The sequence below is a fragment of the Monodon monoceros genome, unplaced genomic scaffold, assembly GCF_005190385.1.
Source record: "Monodon monoceros isolate NGI ecotype Baffin Bay Population unplaced genomic scaffold, NGI_Narwhal_1 Super_Scaffold_14, whole genome shotgun sequence".
NCBI lineage: Eukaryota > Metazoa > Chordata > Mammalia > Artiodactyla > Monodontidae > Monodon > Monodon monoceros.
In genome coordinates, this window is record NW_021703770.1 from 32089446 (window position 1) to 32112744 (window position 23299).

The 23299-nt window shown below is 41.3% G+C and overlaps 1 protein-coding gene across 3 annotated transcripts in view; it reads left to right on the forward strand.

Moving 5' to 3' along the window:
* Nucleotides 1–23299, forward strand: part of NCALD (neurocalcin delta) — a 428946-nt gene that overhangs the window by 155037 nt on the left and 250610 nt on the right. The window contains exon 1 of one of the 3 annotated variants that reach the window (XM_029222622.1): nt 14179–14257. The exons of the other annotated variants lie outside the window; for them this stretch is intronic. The gene's annotated coding sequence lies outside the window, so the exon portion shown is untranslated. Of the gene's footprint in view, nt 1–14178; nt 14258–23299 lie in introns of those variants that run through there. 3 annotated transcript variants of the gene reach the window in all.

Here is a 23299-nt window from a genome sequence, read left to right on the forward strand (position 1 = left end):
TCCATCCACCCCACTACAAATAACTCAATTTCATTTCTTTTTATGGCTAATATTCCATTGTATATATGTGCCACATCTTCTTTATCCATTCATCTGTCGATGGACATTTAGACAACAATCCATTATTAATCCTGCTTACAACTTAGATACAGCTGTTAGTTACCTTGCCCAAATTCAGCCAGCTGGTAAGTGGCACGGCTGGGATGTTGGCCATTTGTATTATTATAGTATAGAGTCTTTCCTGTCAATCACAAAATGGAGGGAAGATCTCCATGATAGATTGATGTTCTTTATCAACCTGCATTCATTGTCCTTACCTATTTTAATATATTGTAATATTTGTTGAAGCAGTTTACATTTTCAGCCTTTATAGTTAATACATATATTTTAGCTTAATAATGGAAATTCATGAATTCACTTGACTTTGGGAAAAGGTGACACACTTTCCTTATCATAATTGAGCTCTTTGTGATTAGGGTCGAGGGAGGGAAGGAGGAAGCGGGAAGAGGAAGAACAAGCCCACTGAACATTTGAATAACACCAGCACTTCTATCTGCCCTTCCATCAGGGCGTCACCGCCCACACTCTTTGCTCAGATGACTTTGCCTCTCACATGACTTACATGGTATGAGCATCTTGCCGCATAGAGCTTTAATAATGTGCTTTTCATCCAACATGGCCAATAAATGAAGCCAGCTAGTTCAGCTGGTGCTCAACCAAAGATTCACTCCAGCGCAAGAACCCAAACTAGCTGTGCTGAAATTTTTGACAAGCGGCATGGCAAGGCCCCAGAGAGACACGTTCCTGAGGGATTTTCAAGGGGACTGCCTCTTCAAGAGACCCTTTTTGCCCTGGATGGTGGACAGTGTGCAGTTGGGAGGAGCATGGCCAGGGTTTTAATTGTATTGCCTGTGCCTTCTGAAATGGTTCTGGGCCCTCCCTGGCTCTTGCCTTCTCCACAGACACCCTATAAATAGTACCTCTAGATTTGTTCCATTCTCCTTTGTTTTCTCCTATTCTCTACCTGCATCTCCCCTTTACCTAGATCCTTTGCATTGGGTGGTTGGCTGGACTCTTTCTTGCCCTGTTTCCTCAGCCCTGTCTTTTCTCTCTGTTGCCCTCGGCCCTCCCTGAACTCCTCTGGATCCCCGCTGCCTTGGGGGAGAACTCAGGCACATGAGTTACTACTATTTATGTGAAGTAGATAACTTTTGCAAACTTCTCCATGTTTCAAAATTGTTTTTTTCTCCTGAAATTTTATTGGAGTGGCTAAAATCAGATTTCAAGGTTAGGGTTTTTGTATTAGTGGGATTACAATGGAGATGGATCAATGTTGACTCCCTTTCTTCTCAAATTCCCATCCTGCATGAAGCTGTAAGGGTCTCAGCCTCACGGGAACAAGCAGCCTTGGTAGTTTTTCCAGGAGAGGTGAGGGGCACCTGATAATTTATTGTGTTTGTGACAAGTCTGTGTCACTGTGTAGTTTCTCCGACCTGTCACACTGAGGCTACTCAGGACACCATCAAAATTAGAGAAGATGAATCTTTTCTATAAAAATAGCACATTGTCTGTACGATGTCAGGCAAAAGAAGATGATTCAGCGTGCCCTTTGCCACTCTTAAAAAAAAAACAAAATATGTCTTCCTTTCTACTTAAAACCAAAATAAACTACTTCCTACTACTGTCATTCACAGAGCTAAATTAAAACCATACCAGGATGGAGAGAGAGAATATTTTCATCCAAGACAGAGAAAATCAAAATGGCAAGGTTGGCAGTTGGATGAGGGCCTGGCCCACAGTGGGTTGTTGGAGAATGTTAGCTTATCTGCTATTTGCTGAGGGGACTTTGGTTCTCAGATTACATTTATGGTGTCTGCTTTTGAAATGGTATTTGGAGGCGGTGTTTAGGAGAATAGAACAGGACAGGCTGAAAGAATATGGCTTAGAAATAAGAACACAAAGTCTGAATTGCGCCTATTTCTTCATTTTTTCTACGACTGATTTGAAATCTTTCCGATTGAATGCAGGGAGAATGTTGCCTCCTCTTCCCTGACTTACTGGAAGCTGGCTTAGCTGTCTCCTCTGTCTCCCCACACTTCCTCTCTCAAGGCACACATCCCATTTCATGAGAATTAACTGTTCCCTGCATCTCTTGCAGCTTGGGACTGTGACAGTCTGTGCTCCCAGTGGCGTCTGGCACATTGTCGGTGCTTATTTGTGGAATGAATGAATGAAGGAATGAATGGTGTTAACATGGTATGTTTCTCTCCTTTTCTGCAAGTTCCTTAAATAAAAACCCAGGTCTGATTCTACAGATTATGTGGCAGAGATCACACAGGTTCTCAGCAAGAGCATTGTTCCCAGGGTTCTACTTACTGTTCCAGGCGTGCTGGGACTGTTATTTAAAGAAATGGGTTATCAAAGGCTTTATTAACCCTCTGAATCCAATAGAGGATGTGAAACTTAAAAACCTTCAAAACCAGAAGAATAAATGCAAAAGTTTTATTTGTTATTCTTAAACTAGAACTAAGGAGAATAAGAGGGGCCAGGCCCAGATCTCTTGAAACTGGTGGGCAGTTGCAGATACTAGGTTAATTGGATGAGGGTTAATCTAAAGTCATTTCTGAGGAAAATAAAGGAGTTCTGAAAGCCTGGGTTACCCAGAAAGCATCAGCAAACAGGCTATAGCCCATAATTCTAAGGGCAGTGATCTTTTCTGTGTCCTTAAGCTGGAAGCGGACAGCTCCAGGATCAGCATCAGTATTCTGGGTTTTTAAGAAATTTTCCCAAGTGTCAACATTATCATTTTAAACAAAGTTGTATCATTCTATTAAATCAGTGCACTTTATTTTGGTTAGTTGGTTGGTTGGTTCCTTTTTTTTTTTTTTACTGTTATAAATAATGTTGCCATGAGCATCTTCTTGTGTACAGCGTTTCTTTTTTTTTCCTTTAGGATGAACTAGTACCCCGTGGAGCGGGATGAATGTTTTTATGGCTCTCGATACCTACTGCTAAAATATTTTTTAAAGGCCTCTAGTGAATACATGGAGGGAATGTTTTAGCTTCTTTTTAAAGCTGTGTGCTCTGCTCAGTGATGTTTACCGCTTTGTGATAATCTGTTCTTGTAAATCTGAAGCCATGTAGTGCAAATTGTTCTGTCTCCCTAACTTGCTCTGCACCCATATGAAATTGAGGCTCAGTCTCAGTACAGCCTCACATCCAAGGGAACAATGTCCCATAGTCCAAAGCAATTACAAAAAAAATTAATTCCTATCTTTATCATAACTCTCAAAGAACATGAAACGAACATGAAGTTCTTAAATATACCTTTTCTCTTCTTTTCAATTCTATTTCATGCCGCAGTTGCTTGAAACTTCCTCTCTTCATATTGCCATCTCATTTCTAAATGGCTTCCCTGTTACTTTTCTGCTGACACGTACTGTCTAGCTCATACACTTAGCCATCTTCCCCGAAGCCCACACACTCGACCCATGACCCTTTTTCCTACATAGAACCTCCCCCCGGGAAATAGAGTTTGAATGCTCTCTAGTGGATTTTCTCACACCCAGACTCAGACAGTGCAACAAGAGAAAACCCTGGAGCTGACCTGACAAGCAGGAGGGGATAGGGGAAGACCATCTGTAGTCACATATTAATAATTTTGCGCCTCTCCCAGATAATAATAACAGCTAATGTTTATGTGTTTACTAGGCACTAAGTCCCTTGCATGTATTGTCACTGATTCCTAATAAAAACCTTGTGAATTAACTAATAATATCAATTTCATGTTTTAGATCAAGACACTGAACTAGAAGATGTTTTAAGTAACTCTCCCAACGTCACACAGGAAGTGACAGAGCTGGGATTTCAACTAGGTAGTTGGCTTTAGAGGATGGGTTCTTAACTACTATATACCACTATACTCCTTAAATTTCTATTTTGACATATGTGTTGACAAGTGTGTTTATCTCAGATATAGCTATAGCTATAGATAAATAACTTTTCCTTATTTAATCAAAATATAGAGCCAGAACTTGAAAACAAAGTGGAGTACTCATTTCTCATGAGTTATTTTTTAAGTTAAAAATTACTGGGGGACTTTGTTCTGCTGTCTGTGTCAGCCTGCCTGTCTGATCTTATTAATCTGGGCCATGGAGTTGCCTTTATTACTTCTTGTCATGAGAAAGGCCTATTTTGACAAGGTCAGTGGAAAGATTTAATCCATCTTAGAATCTGGAAGGTAAATCTGGTAAAAAGGATTTACTAGTATACTAACAAGGAGTGATTGCTGAGCCTCTTAAAGAAAAGGGTTTGTAATTTAAGCTGCTTTTTATCAATTTCTCAAGTAAATGCACACATTTACTTGAGAAATGTCCTGGGTTCTGAGTTTGTTTTTAATGCATCGGCATTCATCTTTTATATTTTTCTTTTGGCTATGCCAATTACTCGGTCTGGTTCGCTGTTTTCATCCCAGAGACACTGTATGATGCAGTGCTCAGATAAGAATCCCCTTTTCCTTTGGAGAAATTGCTTGCAAGTTAGATACATGAGCGCATCTTTCTCAGTCAGAGGAATAAAAAAGTGGATTTTTTTTTTTCTTGAGAAGAAAATGTCTAGCAATTGGGGTCATTCTTCACAGTCAAAATTGACTTTAAAAAGATCATTTAAATGTTCAATTTGAAATACTGTCTATAGGCTGCTCTTCAAAGAGGAGTGCTTATTGAGAAAAGGCAGTAGTCCTCCAGTTTTCTGTAGTGGAAAGAATGCTAGAACTCCTGGAGTCAGGAGAAATTAGGTCAAGGCCAGTTCTGCGGATAACCAGCTGCTTTGGGACTTATGACTTACCCTCTCTGAGTCTTACTGTCTTCATCTCTAAATTGAAGGTTTACACTAAATAATTTCTACACCTTTCTTCATACATAATAAACAGAAGATAAATTTCCCTGGGCAGGTCTGACATAGGCAGCCACCTCCCCATTTGAGTGTTCCTCAATCCCTCCCCCACCAAATACTTATCAACCCCAGCTGGCTGGCTCAGGCTCAGAATTGCCCAATTAAAGCTTCATTCCTTAAGAGTAGTTACTGGTTAAAATAAAAGTATTACTAGATGGAACTTTGCAGGCTATTTGCCATATTATTTAATTCATTTAACTAATCTAACAAGCAGTAATTGAACACATAAGATATTCAAGATGCTGAGTGGGGCTTGTGGGTATGTTTGGAGTGATGGGGAGGAATGTAAAGTTGAATAACATATGGTCCTGCACTTGAAGGACCCATAATGAGTGGTGGAGAACGGGAAGATCTGCATAAATACCAGATGAGCCCCGTGGATTGTGAGTGCCGTAAGAGTTCAATTGCTGTCAGCTGCAGTGGTCAGGGAATTTTTTTTTTTTTTTAATTGAGATTAGGCTTGAATATGGCTTTGAAAGACAGTTGGCTGATAAAAAAGACATAGGTAAGGGGCTATGGCTTGGCATGAATCAAAGCTTAAGGTGAGAATAACCAAGGCAGATTGGGAAGTATAGTTCAATATACAAGGGGAAGCCATGATACCATAAAAGATAGACAAAGAAAATTACATTTAATACAGTAAGTAAAAGGGAGTGCTCATTTGTTTTTGAACAAGGAAGTGACATGCTGCTGGGTGAATTTCAGGAACTTCATGTGATGGAGTGTGCAGAATAATTTTCAGGAAAAAAACACGCCCTAAGGCTTCAGAGCTTCAACCCTCACCCCTTGAATGTTATTGAATGAGCGTTTTGGGAATTTGATCTGATGTCCTTCTAGGAAGAAGGGTTGACTGTAAATAATCTTGCCAGCAAAAATAAGCAGCTTGGGAAGAAAAAGGAAGTATTGCAAGGGTTTTTAAAGTGAAGGGGCAGAGATAGGCGTGCCTACTCTGGCTCTCCAGTCCCAGCATCATTAGCATTCATCCTCTTTCCTCTTCCATTTTTTATAGCCCTTAAAAGTGAGTAAAATGTCAAGTGTGAAAGGTCACGCGTACCTTTTTGGGGGGTTATATTTGGGTTCTCATGGTTTTAAAAAATGTAGAAGCTATAGAACCTGCCTTCTCCCTCATTTTTCTGTCCTCTCACTAGATGAAGACATATTTAATAGGTTCCATATTGGAATTACTAGTAGAAGTTTTAGAGTCTAAGCGTCTTTTCTGATATTGCTGCATAACAAATCACCCCAAAACCACGGGGCACAGCAATCACTTACATGCCTCACGAATCTCTAATCGGAGCTGGGCTGGGTGGGAAGGCTCATCTCTGCTCCACACGGTATCAGCTGGGACAGGTCAACTGGAGGCTGGAGGACCCACTGCCATGATGGCACCCTCTCATGGCTGGCAAGTTGGCTCTGGTTTTTGGCTGGGGGCTTGAGGTGAGGGGCTTGCCAGAAGGCTGGGATGGGGAATCCTGGTTTCTCTTCACATGGGCCTCTCCATGGGTGCTTGGCTTCCATGTGGCTTGGTGGCCGAGTTCCACAAGTGAAGATCCTGAATGAGAAAAAGAGGCGGGGCGGGGGTGGGGGGAAGAGAGAGAGAGAGAGAGAGAGAGAGCGAGCGCCAGACAGAAGTTCTACTGCTCTTTTCATCTAAATTTGCAAGTTACCAGCACAGCTTCCACCACATTTTATTTGGTGGATGTGAGTAAGCCATCCCAAATTCAAGAGTTGGGGAATTTGACTCCACCTGTACATGGGAGAAATATCACAGAATTTGCCAACAAGTTTTAAAGCCACCACAGCATCCATAGGATTCTCTGCCCCCACCCTGCCGCCTGGCCAGTTCATCTTCCTCTCTCTTTAATTGTATCTTTAAATGTTCATAGGAGTGAACCTGGGACACCGTCTAGGACAGGGCCAGATAGGTCACGTTTGTGAGTGAAGCAGGGTATGGGGATGGTGATGTAAAGGAGAGAATTTTCCTCACCTAAAGGAGACAGACCCAACCTCCCAAGCCACCACTCTGGAACTTCTGGCTGGATGGAGAAGCAGAAGTAAACTTCACCTTGTCCCACTAGACTCTTTCTTGTTGTTGTTCAGTTAGTCTTCCTGATTATTTTTTAAGGACAGGACAGTGGGTGATATAATCTATATGGGTCAGGAGTGGAAACATGCTTTTAGAGGATGTCCTTCATCCTTGAAGCTGGTGTCTAAATGACAGTTCTCAGCGAGGGGCAGGATGCTGGATTAAAGGGAGCATGGGACTGACCTTGGTTAGATATTTTATGCTCTAATAAAGTAGATAGTCTGTGGATAGGCCCTTCAGCTACATCCATGTCCCTGACTCTGGTGTCTGCTGTCACATGTTACTTAGAAAGCTGGTATTCCAGCCCCCAAAGTGTGTGGGGTGCCTGAGCTCTCGGCACAGATGAGAAGCTGAGCTGCAAAGACCTGATCTGAGATGATGGTGGAAACTCTCTGGGTAGAGTTGTCTTAGGGAGTCACAGATTCAATCATAAAATACCATTCTCTGTGATTTGAAAAAGTGGTGGTTTTTCAGCACTCCTTTATCCTTGTTCTTAAACGGAAGAAACGTGACTGTATTCTCTTCAGATGGGTTAAGTTACACTTGATAGCTTCTGGCTTGCCTTTAATTTCAAATATGGGAGAGAGAGGATGTTATTTGGAGAGTCCTTTAAGCCCTTTCCGCTGATGGAAAGAGCACGATGCTTCAGTGCTTGTTGATCTCCTAGGTTTCCAAGAGTTGTTTTTGAGTCAGTTAGAAATAGCTGAACAATTTTGGTATTAAATTGCAAACTCCTCTCACTTAGGAGCTCCAACATTTATTAGTCAGCTGTCCTATAGAACAGATTTTTCGCTCTTATTCTTAAAGGCCTTGCCCATTTCTTCTATAAATAACACTATCTGATGTCAATGATATATTTTATTATACTGATATTTATTAAAGCTATTTATGTCATGGAACCATATGCTGGAAGAGGGCTACGTCTATACCCTTGGTTTTGGAAGCAGAAGTTTGTGTATTGGATGCAGAGCCTGGGATGGTGGTAGATGATGTTTAAGCAGAGATTTTTCCTTCTTTTGGGTTTTTTTATTTTTGCATTAAAACCTTTAGAAAGGTTAAAGACTTAGAGAACTGTCCTAAGAATGAGTTGTTTTTATAAACAGCATATAACCAGTTGGTTTCTTTCCTCTCTCCTGGTTTCTTGGGTGCTCATGGCTTGTTGAAGCCTCAGGTGGAGGCATTTCTGGAGAATGCTAGATTAAAATAGTGCTGCAGAGTCCGGCAGGAAACAGAGGCACACTCAAGCAGGAAGTTCGGGAGAGTTTAAGGAAAGTTCTATTTACAAAAGTGTAGGCAGGTTAAGGGAAACCAAAAAAGGACAATGAAAGCACCCTGAGGGGACAGAGGAAGGGAACGAACTTCAGGTGGGAGAGGCCGCTGGATGGGGCTGTGCATAGAGCAGAGGAACATATCCACCCACCAGGAGAAGACTGAACAGTAAACCCTCCGGCTCTCTTCCTTCTGCTCACGAGGCCTTCCATTGCAGACCCCAACCCGAACCCAGGGAGATGGCAAGAAGCCCAGCGCTGCATTCCATAAAATGTAGCCTTCTGGGCTTCTGAGCAGGGTGAAGCATAGAGAGTGGACTTGAAGGGGCCAATGGAGAGGAGCTATCACAGCAGATAAACACGACCCTACAGTTTTGGTTAGTTAACTGTTTTTTTCACAAAAACAAGCTCATCTGGTGGGCCTAGTTGCGTGATGAATTTCATACGTTTCCCTCTAATAGGAAGGTGAAAATTCAGATGCATAAAATCCCCCCCCCCCATATTTTCATTAGCCTGGGGACAAAGGGGATTGGAAGCTTTCCATTTCTGGTTTTCTTCAGGCCACGGTGTGGAGGTGGAGTTCTGCGGGTCGATAGCAGACGTGGGCTAAGGTATTTGGAACTAAACTTTCTTAAAGAAAAGGAGATCCTGGTTCTGGACTAGGGTAGTGAACCCTTGGCAGAGCCTCTGAGAGGGCCAGGGATGGGGATGAGGAGACAACGTGCCCATCAGTTAGATTTGCAAACCCCTCACTGCCTGGTGGCAGAGGGACAGGACCTCAGAGGCAGGGGAACTTCTGTGGTAAATGTGCTCAGAAGGGAGAACAAGTTCCAAGAAGTGTTCAGCCTCTGTCTCAGAAGTGTATTTATCTGGTAGCCTCTGGCCATTTGGGGGTTTAGAACCGTTCACACCATGCTTTATTTCTCTTTTAAAAATAGAATTGTCTAACTCTGCATACCCACGGGGTCATGTCTTTCAGTGTGGAAGCAGCCGGAAATAGAAGGGAAGAGAGCCCTTTACAGTTTCCAACATATGCTAATTTATGTGTTGTCATGGAAAATCCATTACATGAAAACAGTATGTGCAGTTTTTTACGTATAAGAAATCAGAGGGATTTTCAAGGCTATAACCTTTTACAAGAAGCCTAACTGCATGCACATTGGCTCTCAACATATAAAGTGGGTCTGTGGTATTTCCCATTCAGTCTGCTCCAATCTCAAAGTATCAGAAGGACTTGGTATAAGGCAAGCTCATGGTGCTTGCTCAAAAGCAGCATCTTGGGGGAGATTTCAGCTTCTGTGGCTTTGGCTCCTTCTCCAAAGGAAAGTTCACATCCAAAATATGGTTGTGAACTGCCCTCCGATACTGGAAATTCGTATAACTCAAAGGCTGCATTTAGAAAAAGGAATGATCACTTAAATAGGTTATGGAAGGAGCCACATTCAACAGGTGTATCCATGTAAAGACCCAAAGGGGCTGAAAAATTCCTACAGTCATTCAGTTTGAGAGGCACCTTAATTTGTTAATTGATCTGTTTGTTTGTTTGTGGTATGAGTTGGTGATCTACCTCTTTTTCAAATGGATAGCCAGTTGTCTCAACATCATTTATGGAGGAGTCAATTTTTTCCCTATTGATTTTATTTATTTATTTATTTATTTATGACCATGCCACACAGCATACAGGATCTTATTTCCCTGATCAGGGATCAAACCCATGCCCCCTGCAGTGGAAGTGTGGAGTCCTAACCACTGGAACACCAGGGAATTCCCTGTTATTGGTCTTGAATTCTAATATTCACAAAGGCAACCTCTGTGTGGGAGAATAAATCAGTAGTGTTAATTGCACTTGTTTTAATTCAACCATGAGAAAAATTAAGCCTTTCATAAGTGGCTGATTTTCTGGATGACAGTTTCTGCTGCAGAACCATTCCTTTTATTTTGTGATGGAAAGAAAGGTTTAAAATGTTTTCAATTAAAAGTTTCATTCTTGTTTTTCCCCTTCTCTAAAAATATGCTTTGGAAGAATACTGTTTTAATTGGAAGAAATATTTAGCTCAATACAACTAAAATATAACTGAGTATAATCAGAAAATGAAATAATCAGGATCAGAGATCTGAAAGAACCCACAAGGTTTCTTGTATGGATGCACACAAGAAATTTACCTTGAGACCTGCAGTTTTACGGGGTAGGCACTGAGGAGTCTTGGTAATAAGCCAACAGGCTGGGCATTTGCTATGTGCAAGGCACAAGACTTGTTCTGTAAATATAAGATGAGATTATTGCCTTCCAGAAGCTATTGTCTAATTACAGAGATAAAATCCATGAAAACTAATTGATATACAAGAAATAGGTAACTGTTCAATAGAAACAATGCCACAAAGCTGTGCAAGCTTATCTCCCAGATAAATGGTACAAGTAATAAGTGTCTTATTCAGAAAAGGGAGAGACGATTATGGAAAGGCCTGGAGTGACTTGGAGATGGAACTTGAGTTGTGTTTTTCAGGACAGCTATGAGTTGATAGACTTAGAAAGGCCTTGGACATTGATGGAGGAAATCACGAAATAATAGAGCATAAAATGGACAAGGATTGGGCTTCCCTGGTGGCGCAGTGGTTGAGAGTCCGCCTGCCAATGCAGGGGACATGGGTTCGTGCCCCGGTCCGGGAAGATCCCACATGCCGCGGAGTGGCTGGGCCCGTGGGCCGTGGCCGCTGGGCCTGTGCGTCCGGAGCCTGTGCTCCGCGGCGGGAGAGGCCACAACAGTGAGAGGCCCGCGTACCGCAAAAAAAAAAAAAAAAAAAAAAGCAAAATGGACAAGGATTTCATGGTCATGTAATCTGGACCGTACTTGAACACCACCAGTGAGTCACAGCCTTCATGGGTAACCTGCTCTATTTTTGCTTAGCATTAGTCATCAGAAAGTTCTTCTGTTTGGTCACAGGTGAAATCTGTATCTCTTCCCCATTCCAACTCTTTAACTTCCATTCTAGTTCTTGCAGAGAACTCTGAATCCCTCTTCCATATGAGAGCCTTGAAGTATTAAAGAGTATTTTATGTTCCCTATGTCTCCTCCCTGCCCAGTTCTTTCAGCTGTTTCTCATTTTTCATCATTTTCAGATACTTTGCCATCTCGGTCACTTTTCTCTATGCATCTTGAGACCCTGCCTTTACCAGTACTTCCGTCTCCTGTAAAGCACAAATCTGATCGCTCCACTGTTGAAAAGCTTCAGTGGCTCTCAAGTCCCCGTGGAAGGAATGCAGGCTCCTGCTTCCCCTTCTGTAAAATGCCGCCTTAACCAGAAGACACATATGATGCAGCATCTGATGTGTCCCCACCTCCACCTTTCCTGGGAGTGGACCTGGCTAGGCCCGGTCAGCTTCCTGGTGCAGGCAAGGATGGAGGGGAGTGAGGTCTTGTCATTGTGGTATTTATTTTTCCTTTGGTGAAGGAGCAAAGCCATTGCCTGTGAGCTGTAAGTAGTGCACTTCTGTTGTCCTGGTATTACATACGGCTTCCAGAGATGCCAAAGCTGATGTGGAATTGCCAGGCCTTCCTTTGGCTCTGGCCTCAGCCCAGTGCAGTGTCTTTCTCCTCACGGCTGCCAAGCCTCTGATCAAGGTGGTGCCACCACCACCACCCCTGTCCTGAGTGTGAGCTCATTAGGGCCTCAGGCCCCGATGTAACACAAAGGCTATGCTGGCTGAGTTTCTGTTTTTCACCTTTCCACGAAGCTAACAGGGTCTTTTGTGGCATTTAGACTGGCTGGGAAAGTAGGTTAGTTCCCAGAAAGAAAGATGACTGAGGCCTGCAAAATGCATTCCCTACACTATATGGATTGAGTTTCATTTACTTGTTTCTATTTGCTGTTCTCGCTCTGTCTTATAAGGATTTGAGCTGTTATAGTCCAACTCAGTACCCTTATCACAGCATTCTGAAAGGAAAAGTCTATCTATAAATTCAGGGAAGAAGAGTAGAGTGTAGCTTTTGGCTTTATTGAGAAAACTCAGAATGACTTCTTGTTTTTATTCTGCGTCATTTTAAAGTCAATCACATGGCTTCTCTGCAGAGCCCTTATCCTACACTGATATTTCCCAGATTCATTTGTTGATTTGCTATAAGCTCCATGATAGCCTCCAGCACCCCGTTTTAATTCTCTGCATAGCACTTATCACTTCCTGGTACTTCTCATGTTTATTTGCTGATTTGTTGTGAGCTGCACGAGAGTATAAACCCTATATTTGTTCATTACTCTGTCCTGTGTTCAGGAATGAATGTTACATCATTCGTGGTATAAAATGCATTCTTCTCCATACTTTGGAGTTGGAGTGGCCTTATGAGCCTCGTTAGGTTTTAGCAAAAAGAGAAAAATTTCCAGAATGAGTGCTATCCAAAAGATGCCTTCCTGCTTACTTACTAGTCCCTTATGGCTGCTCCCAGGGTCCCACTACCAATGGTCATCCACCCACCCCCACTGGAATCTTCAGGAATGAAAAGCTGCCCACTGCATTGTACTTCCCTGGGGTTTTGCTCTCTGAGTAATTTTTACAAATTTATATGTGGCCTAAACCGATTGGTCTGAGTACCCTATTAACCGTATGACAAATATTTTGCTGCCAATCTTGTTCATTCCTCCTTTATCTCCCTGAACAACTGGAAAACTGCCTCCTTATTTCTTAAAGGGCCACAGCATTCAGATACATGAGCTGAGCTACAGACCCTTATACATTTCTATCTACTTTACCAAATGTACTGTTTTCTTTGAGAGTCAGCCTGCATTCCTTCCTTCATTCCTTCCTTCCTTCCCTTACTCCCACCCTCCCCCTCTCCCTCCCTTCCTTTTCTTCAGGCTTTTGTTGAACACCTGCTGTATGCCAAGTCTTGTGCTAGGATCTGGGATACCATGGAAAATAAGACATGTAGGATGCCTGCCCTCTCAGAGCTTACAGCCATGAAGGTTTATTAGAGATTACCGATAAAACAGTTCTCCCCTCACTCCCTCTCCCGCTTGCCCCACCACATACACACAATGCATGCTTCGACTGAAGGGTTAAGTTCTGTTTTAATGAACATCATTATGGTGTAGAGACTGGCTTGTGGAATCAGATAGGCCTGGGATGACATCCCAGGTCTTCCATTTATTACCTGGGTGACGTTGCCCACATAACTTAATCTCTTTTCAGCTTTCTCATTGGTAAAATGGGGAGAATACAGGGGAAGGCGAAATGAAATATAATTGACTTAAAGCACTTAAGATAGGACCTGACTCAGTAAATGACAGTGATGAGAATGAAGATGGTGATCATAGCTGGGAGCCTGGATGGGGCATTTGGAAGGAGTTTGACCTTGGCTCTGATACACATGCTCTTAATCTCTAGTTTCTTGACCAAGATAATAGGATCTGTTTAAATTAACAAAAAGGAAAAGGAGGTAAACATAGTTGGGATATATATGAGTATAGTAATCATATTTTCTGAACTCAAAAGATTATCCCATGTAGACTGACAAGCATGTATATGCATTTCTCTGGAGAGGGGGCAGAATATTTGTATCTGGGCCACTGGTCACTGTGTAACATGGGCTGCCATCTCCTGTAACAAAAAAGCTACTGAGAAGAGACAAGGGACTTGTTGGGAACGGGTACAGAGTGGGGAGAGAAGGGAGAGAGGACAAAGCCTCTGGGCTTTCTCATTTCCTGCTCTATTTACCATGACTTGCCTGTAGCTTTTATAGCCTGGTCCTTAAATAATTGAAGACCATCTTAAGTACCAAAATCTTCCATAAATTTCATGAAAGTGAGTAATGTGCCCTATCGCCCTGTGCTGAACTAGGATGGAAATTCTATGCATCGCAGTCTGCTGCGAGGATCCCTGTGAGTGGTAAAGAGGGAGTTCATTGTAGCAGAGCCAAGGTCCGCCTGAGAGGAGCCGCCAGAGTGAATGCACCTGCCTGTGAGTGTTCACCTGTGGGGCCTTTAATGGGATTTCTGTTTGAAATTGGTTTTCAGTGTCTGAGGGACCACGTTGAAACCCCCTCATTAGCACCAAGTTTGTTGCTTGGAAAATTCAGTTTCTGTGAAAATTTGTTCATTATTTTTTTAGTGCCTTTTAGCATTTTGAGCACTTAGAATGACTCTTAAGGAAACAACAGGTCCAACGAAAAATGTCCTAAAGGAAAGAAAAGCAGCCTATCAATTCTCTTAGAATACTTGTTTTTCAGCAGAGGCATCTAAACAAAGTAGAGTGTGGACATTGAATAAAAATAGTTTAGGACAGAAATAGAAAATAGAGGCTTGTTCTCCTGCTATGAAAACACGTGTAACGATCACAGCGTTGCTTTTTTTCCACCTTAACCATTTCTGAGTAACATTTCAGTCTGGGCAAACAGTTGTTTCTCCTTTCCATCTTCTAAGACCCTCCCTCGGCTTTTCAAAGGACTTGCATTTCTGTCTTTGTTTCTTATTTAAATGTGAATTTCCATTAGGAGAAGATTCAGAAAAGACTATAGTGAGATGAAGTATGTCCATGTAAACCTGCTATTTCCTCCACTTAGTCAGGATACCCATCCCAACTTCCCAACCCTCCCCTCCCCCACGTTCCCCTCCCCCATCCCACCCCTTTGCCTTGTGTACTCAGCGTTGGCATTTCTCCTGCATAGCACCTATCATAGTAATAACCTAAAAATAAATTCTGTAATTTATTTTAGAATATCTCCTTTTTTTGCTGGACTGGAATCTCCATGACGGCAGGAGGGGAGATTGTCCTGTTCACCTTGGTACATACTGGGCCTGGCTCAGTGACTGGCACATTGCAGGAGCTCAGTTTGTATTTTGAGTAATAGCTAACATTTATTGAATAACAGGCAAACTGCTAGTGAAAGAATCAGCCTTCAAAATACTTGCATCCATTAAACTTCAAAGTCTAAAAAATCCACGTGAGACTTATTTGTATATTGCTTTGAATGTTTAAGTCATGGTATATATCAAATGCTACAACTAAGTTGGATATGAACATTTTGAGTTTTTAAAAGTGTGCATTGATTTCAAATAAATTATTGTACCTTCTTATCCCTGTGTGAGATAGAGAAGAGGTAGGTAGTTTTTCTAAATTACAGCTAGCATAGGGAGAGTAAGCCATGGGTGAGGGTAGGGCCCCAAGCCCTGGCCTCTCATGAGAGCAGTCAAAGAAACATCCTTATATTACCGGTTAGGGTCCCATCAGGAAGTGAAGGCACCCTTGAACTGGCCATTCAAGCAGAATTTAACAAAATGAAAGTGAGGCTAGGGTTTATAGAAACTATTAAGAGATAATGCAGTACCCCAGGGCTAGCTACAGCTGGGAGCCTTTACTCCCACTAGTCCTGAAAGGTCAGGGGATGGACAGTTACCAGAATCCATAGAGGGTGGCTGAAAGGAAAGGGCCATCCAATATGAGCTGTGCCCTTTGGTAGGAGCACTGCCAGCCCATGGCATCCTGGCAGGGAGGAAGCTGGGGCAATGCAAACAGCACCTTCAACCTTCTCCTACTTCCTAACCTCCTGCCAGTGCCTTCTATGGATACAATCCAACCGGAAGTCAGGGGATAAGGGAACCCATTGATTTAGTCCATAAGGGTCAGGTGGAGCAGGTTGGAGAACGAATGTGAGGTGCAAAGAGAAGATAAAAGGTAAGGGAGATAGAAGACACAGCCGCATTCTCTTCACTGAAACCCACCGGAGGACAAAGAAACCCTGGAAAGTGTGGAATGAGGTTATTTATGTGAGATCCTTGGAGTGTCAACCTGGGCACTGTTCCAATGAGAAGTGTTATATCCAATGCCATGGAGCAGCTCACTTTACAAACTAGCTGTCTCAGTAACTGGTCATCAGCAAGTATTTGCAAGCCCTTTGCTGTGTTGGGTGGGAGAGCTTGTAAGGGAGGTTTTTGGTGCCCTCATTTTCCTTTAGTGCAAGTCTGTATCTGTAGGCTGTCCTTGAGTGCAGGTACTCAAGGTGAGGTTCCCAGACCAGCAGCAGAGCAGCAGCACCTTGGAGCTGGTCAGAAATGCAAATCCATGACCACACCCTAATCTTCCGGGTCAGCATCTCTGGGTTGGGGTTCAGAAAACTGTGTTTTAACAACTCTGCAGGTGATTCCTAGCAGGCTTAAGCTTGAGAAGCTTTAGCAGATATTATAAACTTTTGGAACATGAAAAAATAAGTGCATGGCTGTTGAGTAACACACACACACGCACACACACACTACTGCAGTTCACACAATTTTATCTTAATCTTGGCATATTTTCAAACAGTCCTGTAAAATAAGGAAATTGGATGAAAGAAGTGGTTTTCAAACAGTGTTTATCTGATCCCTTTCAGAGCCAAGGGGGTCACTGGGCCAATGCACTCAACTAAAATGATACACTTATTTTTATAATTTTCATTTGGACACGGGGTTCTAAGGCTTAAGAAGCTTTGAAAACCCCTGTTTGAGATGATCAAAGATTCCCTCTTGTTCAAATGTTCCATGGTGTTGTATATATGTGTCAGTTGCATCGATGATGTATGGAATCTATATTTATAGCTTACATAGATGCATATTTTGTTTTATTTCAAATTATTAGAATTGACTTATGGCCAGAGGTGTTATTTTTCCGTTTCCTGCCCTTTGTGGTACAGCTGAAGTGGTGTGCCCATAAACCTTTCACCATGCAAATGCATGTGTGATTTCCAGAATGGCAGTTACTTCTCGGCAACATGTCCTTAGTTGTTTTAGCTGTTATTGCTGTTTTGAACACAAAGAAAGCATTTGCAGAAAGTGTCACTACATTTCTGCTTGCATCAACTCTTGCGTCTGAACTGTCCATGTAAGCGTTAGGCTGTTAAATATTTAAAACTGGAAAGTGGTATGGTTCAGCAGGCAGGCTCAGAGTTGTTTTCATCCTGGTTCTGTATTTGGCCTACAAATCCAAAACCTTGGGCAATCACCCATTATTTCTGTACTTGCATTTTCTTATTTGTCAAAAAGCCATAATAATATATTGCCTGCCTATATTAAATGTGGTGGCTCCGAAATTTCTGCTTAGAAGGGTGTTTGCGGCAGTAGCCTTGCTGCTAGAGGTGGGGAGTAGAATAAGGGCTTACTTGTCTTCAGGGCAAATTTGTAAAGCAAGCACACACTAGTTTTCTTAGTTTGTGTATCAAAATTCATGAAATTAAAAAATTTCCAAAAAACCTTTTTTTTAGACTATATGGAAAATTAATAAAATGGCGATAAATTATATCAAAGAATACTCTTTAAAAAATTAAATTGGCTTTTGAGGAGAAATTATTGGGGCAGGAAGAACTAAAGTTTTTGCCCCCAGCCACTTCTGTTTTTATTGAATATAGTTGATGTACAATATTAATGTTAGTTTCAGGTGTACCATATAGTGATTCAACATTTAAATACATTACAAAATGATCACCGTAAGTCTAGTAACCATCTGTCTCCATACAGAGTTATTACTGAACATATTCCTTATGCTGTATATTACATCCCGTGACTTATTTATTTTATAACCAGAAGTTTGTTCCTCTTAATCCCCTTCATCTATTTCACCCAGCCCCCCGTCCCCCACCCCTTTGGCAACCACCCATTATTCTCTGTATCTGAGTCTGTTTTTATTTCGTTTGTTCATTTGTTCTGTTTTTTAGATTGCACATATAAGTGAGGTCATACAGTATTTGTCTTTGTCTGACTTTTTTCACTTAGCATGATACTCTCTAGATCCATCCATGCTGTTGCAAATGGCAAGGTTTTATTTTTTATGGTTGAGTAATATTCCATTGTTTATATATACCACATCTTCTTTATCCATTCTACTGATGGACGTTAGGTTGCTTTCACATCTTGGCTATTGTAAATAATGCTGCAGTGAACATAGGGATGCATATATCATTTCAAATAAGTGTTTTGTTTTCTCTGGATAAATACCCAGAAGTGAAATTGCTGGATTGTATTGTAGTTCTATTTTTAATTTTTTTGAGGAAACTTTATACTGTTTTCCATAGTGGCTGCACCAATTAACAATCCCACCAACAGCGTACTAGGGTTCCCTTTTCCCCACACCTTCACCAACACTTGTTATTAGTTGTCTTTTTGATGATAGCCATTCTTACAGGTGTGAAGTGGTTTCTCATTGTGGTTTTGGCTTGCACTTCCCTGATGATTAGTGATGTTCAGCATCTTTTCATGTGTCAGTTGGTCATTTGTATGTCTTCTTTGGATAAATGTTTATTCAGGTCCTCTGCCCATTTTTTAAATTGGATTGTTTGTTTTTTTCATATTGAGTTGTATGAGTTCCTGATATATTTTGGATATTAACCCCTTATTGGATATATTATTTGCAAATATCTTCTTCCATTCAGCAGGTTGCCTTTTTGTTTTGTTAATGGTTTCCTTCACTGTGCAAAAAGTTTTTACTTTTATGTGGTCCCATTTGTTTAGTTTTGCTTTTGTTTCCCTTGCCAGAAAAGACAGATTCCCCCCAAATATTGCTAAGACAGATGTCAAAGAGCATACTTCCTAGGTTTTCTTCTGGAGGTTTTATGGTTTCATATCTGACATTTAAGTCTTTAATCCATGCATCTGAAAAGAATGTGTATTCTGTTTGGGGATAAAAATATTCTGTATATACCTATTAATTCCATCTGATCTAATGTGTCATTTAAGGCTGATGTTTCCTTATTGATTTTCTGTCTGGATAATCTGTCCCTTGATGTAGCTGATGTGTTAAAGTACCCTACTACACTAAGTCCCCTACATACGAACCTTCAAGTTGTGAACTTTCAAAGATGTGAATGTGTGTTCACATGTCCAGTCACGTAAGTTAGTTCACGTGTCTGGTGTACATTGTCACGTGTGTGCATCCTCTATAAGTGGTTGTGCTTTTGTATACTCTACAGTACAGTACTGTACAGTAGTACAGTATTTTTATTTCAAGCCTAGGATGTCCAGAAGCAAGCATAAAAGCAGTGATGATGTAGCTGGTACTGCTAAGAAGTGCCAAGCGATAACAGTGGAGCTTGCTGTGCAACACAAGGAGCTTACTAAAGAAGACCTGATGGAATTGGAGACCCAGAGAAAGGATGAAGAGAGACAAGAAAAAGTAACTGAAGAACTGAAGTGATTCACTATGCAGGAAATGGCAAGGGGATTTTCTTTATTTGAGGAGGCACTATTAGTTTTTGAGGCACAGGACCGGAACGTAGAATGGTACAGAAGGGTTGCAGCAGCTGTTCAGAATGCAATCCAGTGCTACCATGTCATCTATGATGAGAAAAAAAGAGCTACTACCCAGACATCACTGGATCATTTTTTTCAAGAGGGTAGATAGAATTGAATCTAGCAAGGAACCAGAACCTGTGCCATCAGTGTCAGGCGTGAGTGAGATTGCAGCTTTCCCTCCGTCTCCTATTGCTGAGGATCCTTCAGCTCTACCATCTCCCACCTCCTCTCCCTCCTCCAGTCAGTAAGTCTTCTTGCCTGTTCACTTGATGCCAACCCCCCTATGCCAGCTGTTGTGCTGTACTACTGTACTTTTCAAGGTGATGTACTGTAAGATTAAAAATGTTTTATTTTTTTTGTTTTTTTATGTATTATTAGTGTGAAAAGTATTATAAACCTATTATAGTACAGTACTATATAGCTGATTGTGTTAGTTGTGTACCTAGGCTAACTTTGTTAGACTTATGAACAAATTGGACTTATGAACTTGCTCTCAGAATGGAACTTGTTTGTATGTAGGGGACTTACTGTATTATTGTGTTACTGTCAATTTTTCACATTATGTTTGTTAATATTTGCTTTATGTATTTAGGTGCTCCTGTGTTGGGTGCACATATAATTGTTGTATCTTCTTCTTGGATTGATCCCTTTCTCATTATGTAATGTTCTTCTTTGTCTCTTGTTACAGTTTTTGTTTTAAAGTCTATTTTGTCTGATATAAATATTGCTACCCCAGCTGCCTTTTTAATTTCCATTTGCATGGAATATCTTTTTCCAGTCCTTAATTTTCAGTCTGCACGTGTCTTTACATCTGAAGTCAGTCTCTTACAGGCAGCATATATATGAGTCTTGGTTTTTTTTTTTTTCATTCAACCTCTCTGTATATTTTGATTAGACCATTTAATTCCTTTAAATTTAAAGGAATTTTCTACAGGTGTGTGCTTATTGCCATTGTGGATTGTTTTTTGGTTATTTTTGTAGTTCTTCTCTGTTCCTTTCTTGCTCTCTTCTCCTGTGATTAAATGACTGTCTTTTGTGTTATGTTTGGATTCCTTTCCCTTTTTGTGTGTATCTATTATAGATTTTTGGTTTGTTGTTACCATTAAGTTTATATATAATAATCTATATATAGACGTGATGATTTTAAGATGATTTTACTACTTTTGTCTTTTAACCTTTCTACTAGCTTAATAAGTGGTTGATATATTACCTTTGTTATATGTTTGTCTTTACCAATGAGATTTTCCTTTCAAAATTTTCATATGTCTAGTTGTGACCTTTCTTTTTTACTTTAAAAAAGTCCCTTAAACATTTCTTGTAAAGCTAGTTTAGTGGTGGTGAACTCTTTTAGTTTTGTTTGTCTGTAAAGCTTCTTACCTCTTCTTCAAATCTGAATGATAATCTTGCCAGATAGAGTGTTCTTGGTTGTATGTTTTTCCCTTTCATTAGCTTGACTATATTGTACCACTCCTTTCTGTGCTGCAAAGTTTCTGCTGAAAAGTCAGCTGATAGTGTTAATGGGAACGTCTGTAAGTAGTTGCTATCCTCTTGGTGCTTTTAATATTTTCTTTTTATTTTTAGTTCTTGACATTTTACTTATAATGTGTACTGGTGTGGATCTCTTTGGGTTCATCTTGTTTAGGACCCTCTGTGCTTCCTGGACCTGGATGTCTGTTTCCTTTTACAAGCTAGGGAAATTTTTAGCTCTTTTTTCTTTGAAGAAGTTATCTGCACCTTTCTCTTTCTTTTCTCCTTCTGGGACCCTTATAGAGCAAATATTAGTACACTTGATGTTGTCCCAGATGTCTCTTAAACTATCCTCACTTAAAAAAGAAAATCTTTTTTTTTTTTCTGTTCAACTTGGGTGATTTCCATTTCTCTGTCTTCCAGATCAATGATCCATTTCTCTGTATCATCTAATTTACTGTTGATTGCTTCTAGTGTATTTTTCCTTTCAGTTATTGTATTCTTCATCTCTGATTCTTTTTTATATTTTCTAACTTTTGGTTGAAATTCACACTGTATTCATTCATTCTTCTAAGTTCAGTAAGTATCTTTATAATCATTACCTTAAACTCTTTATTAGGTAGTTTGCTTATCTCCATTTTGTTTAGTTCTTTTTCTGAGGTTTTGTTCTTGTTCCTTTGTTAGGAACATATTCTTCTATCTCTTAGTTTGCCCAAATCTCTTTGTTTATTTCTGTGTATTAGGTACATCTGTTACATCTCCCAATCTTGGAGAAGTGGCCTCATGTAGGAGATGTTCTACAGGGTCCAGCAGTGTACTCCCCTCTGGCCACCGGAGCTTGATGCTCTAGGGCTGTCCCTTATGTGGGCTGCATCATGCTTCTGTTGTGCTGGGGCTGATTACTGTGAGTGTGCTGGTAAGCAGGGCTGGCTCTCGACCTAGCTGTCCCATGCAGTTGCTGTCAGTGCACTGGTGGGTGGGACAGGCCTCCAGCATGAGTAGTTGTGACGCCTGGTGATATGCCTCTGCTACGGACCTGCTGGTGGGTACTACTGGAGGCAAGCCCCCAGTGCTAATTGGCTAGAGGGAGGATTCCAAAATGGTGCTTGCCAGCACGGTAGATCAAGATCCCCAGAATGGCTGCCACCAGTATCTCTGTCTCTAGGGGGAGTTCCAGCTGCCTTCTGCCTCTCTGGAAAATTCTCCAAGATCAGCAAGGGACTTTGTCAAACTGCCCACTTTGTCAAACTACTGGGACTCAGAGAGTGAGATTTTGTGCATGACCTTTAAGACTGGAGTCTCTGTTTCCTATAGCCTTCTAGCTCTCTTGAACAAGCCCCACTTGTTTCAAAGCCAGACATCCTGGGGGCTCATCTTCCCACTGGGAGACCCCTGGGCTGAGGAGCCTGATGTGGAATGGGGACCCCCTCACTCCTCAGGGAGGGCTTCTGCAGTTGTGATATCCCTCCTGTTGGTGGGTTGCTGACCCAGGGGTGTGGGTCCTGACTAGACTGTGTCTCCACCCCTTTTACTTGTCTCATTGAGGCTCCTTCTTTACATCTTTAGTTGTGGAAAATCTTTTCTACTAGTTTCCAGGTCATTCTCACAGATAGTTGCCCTATAAGTAGCTGTAATTTTGATGTGCCCATGGGAGGAGGTGAGCTCAGGGTCTCCCTACTCCACCATCTCAATCTGTCTCCCCCACCCACTTCTTGGCATAGCTCCTGGTTGACCCTGGCATATTATGAAGGTAATAAACCAATAAAAGAACTGAGCAAGTACAAGAATGAAAGGATTATCAAGTTGGTAGTAGTTAAATTTCCTTAAGTTTCTTTAAAGAAGAAGCAGTGTTCATTCATCTTTGTGTCTTTCCCCACCAACTCTGCACCAAGTGCAGTGCTTGTCTTTTAGTAGCTATTTAAAGAAATACATAAAGTGCAGATAAGTGTAACTCAGATGTTCCTTAGGTGACTTTGTTCAGTGAAATGTACATAAAATAGACTTGAACTCCATCCTGGGTGCTCTGAAGTCCTGGTGGCTTATGGTCTCAGGGTCCTCTCTTGCTCTGATTTCTAGCTGCTCCTGAGCTCTTGGTCACATGTGTGGCTCATCTGTAGCTGTGCTTCGCTCTCTGCCCTGTGTGGATCCACAGAGAGTTACCAGCCCCCTCTCCTTGGTTTCCCCTAAATAATTCTCATGCCTGGCATTTGTGTGCAGCAGACTTCTCCTAACTATTCAGAGATACTAACTGGAGGATAGCAGCACATAGATAATTTAGTAT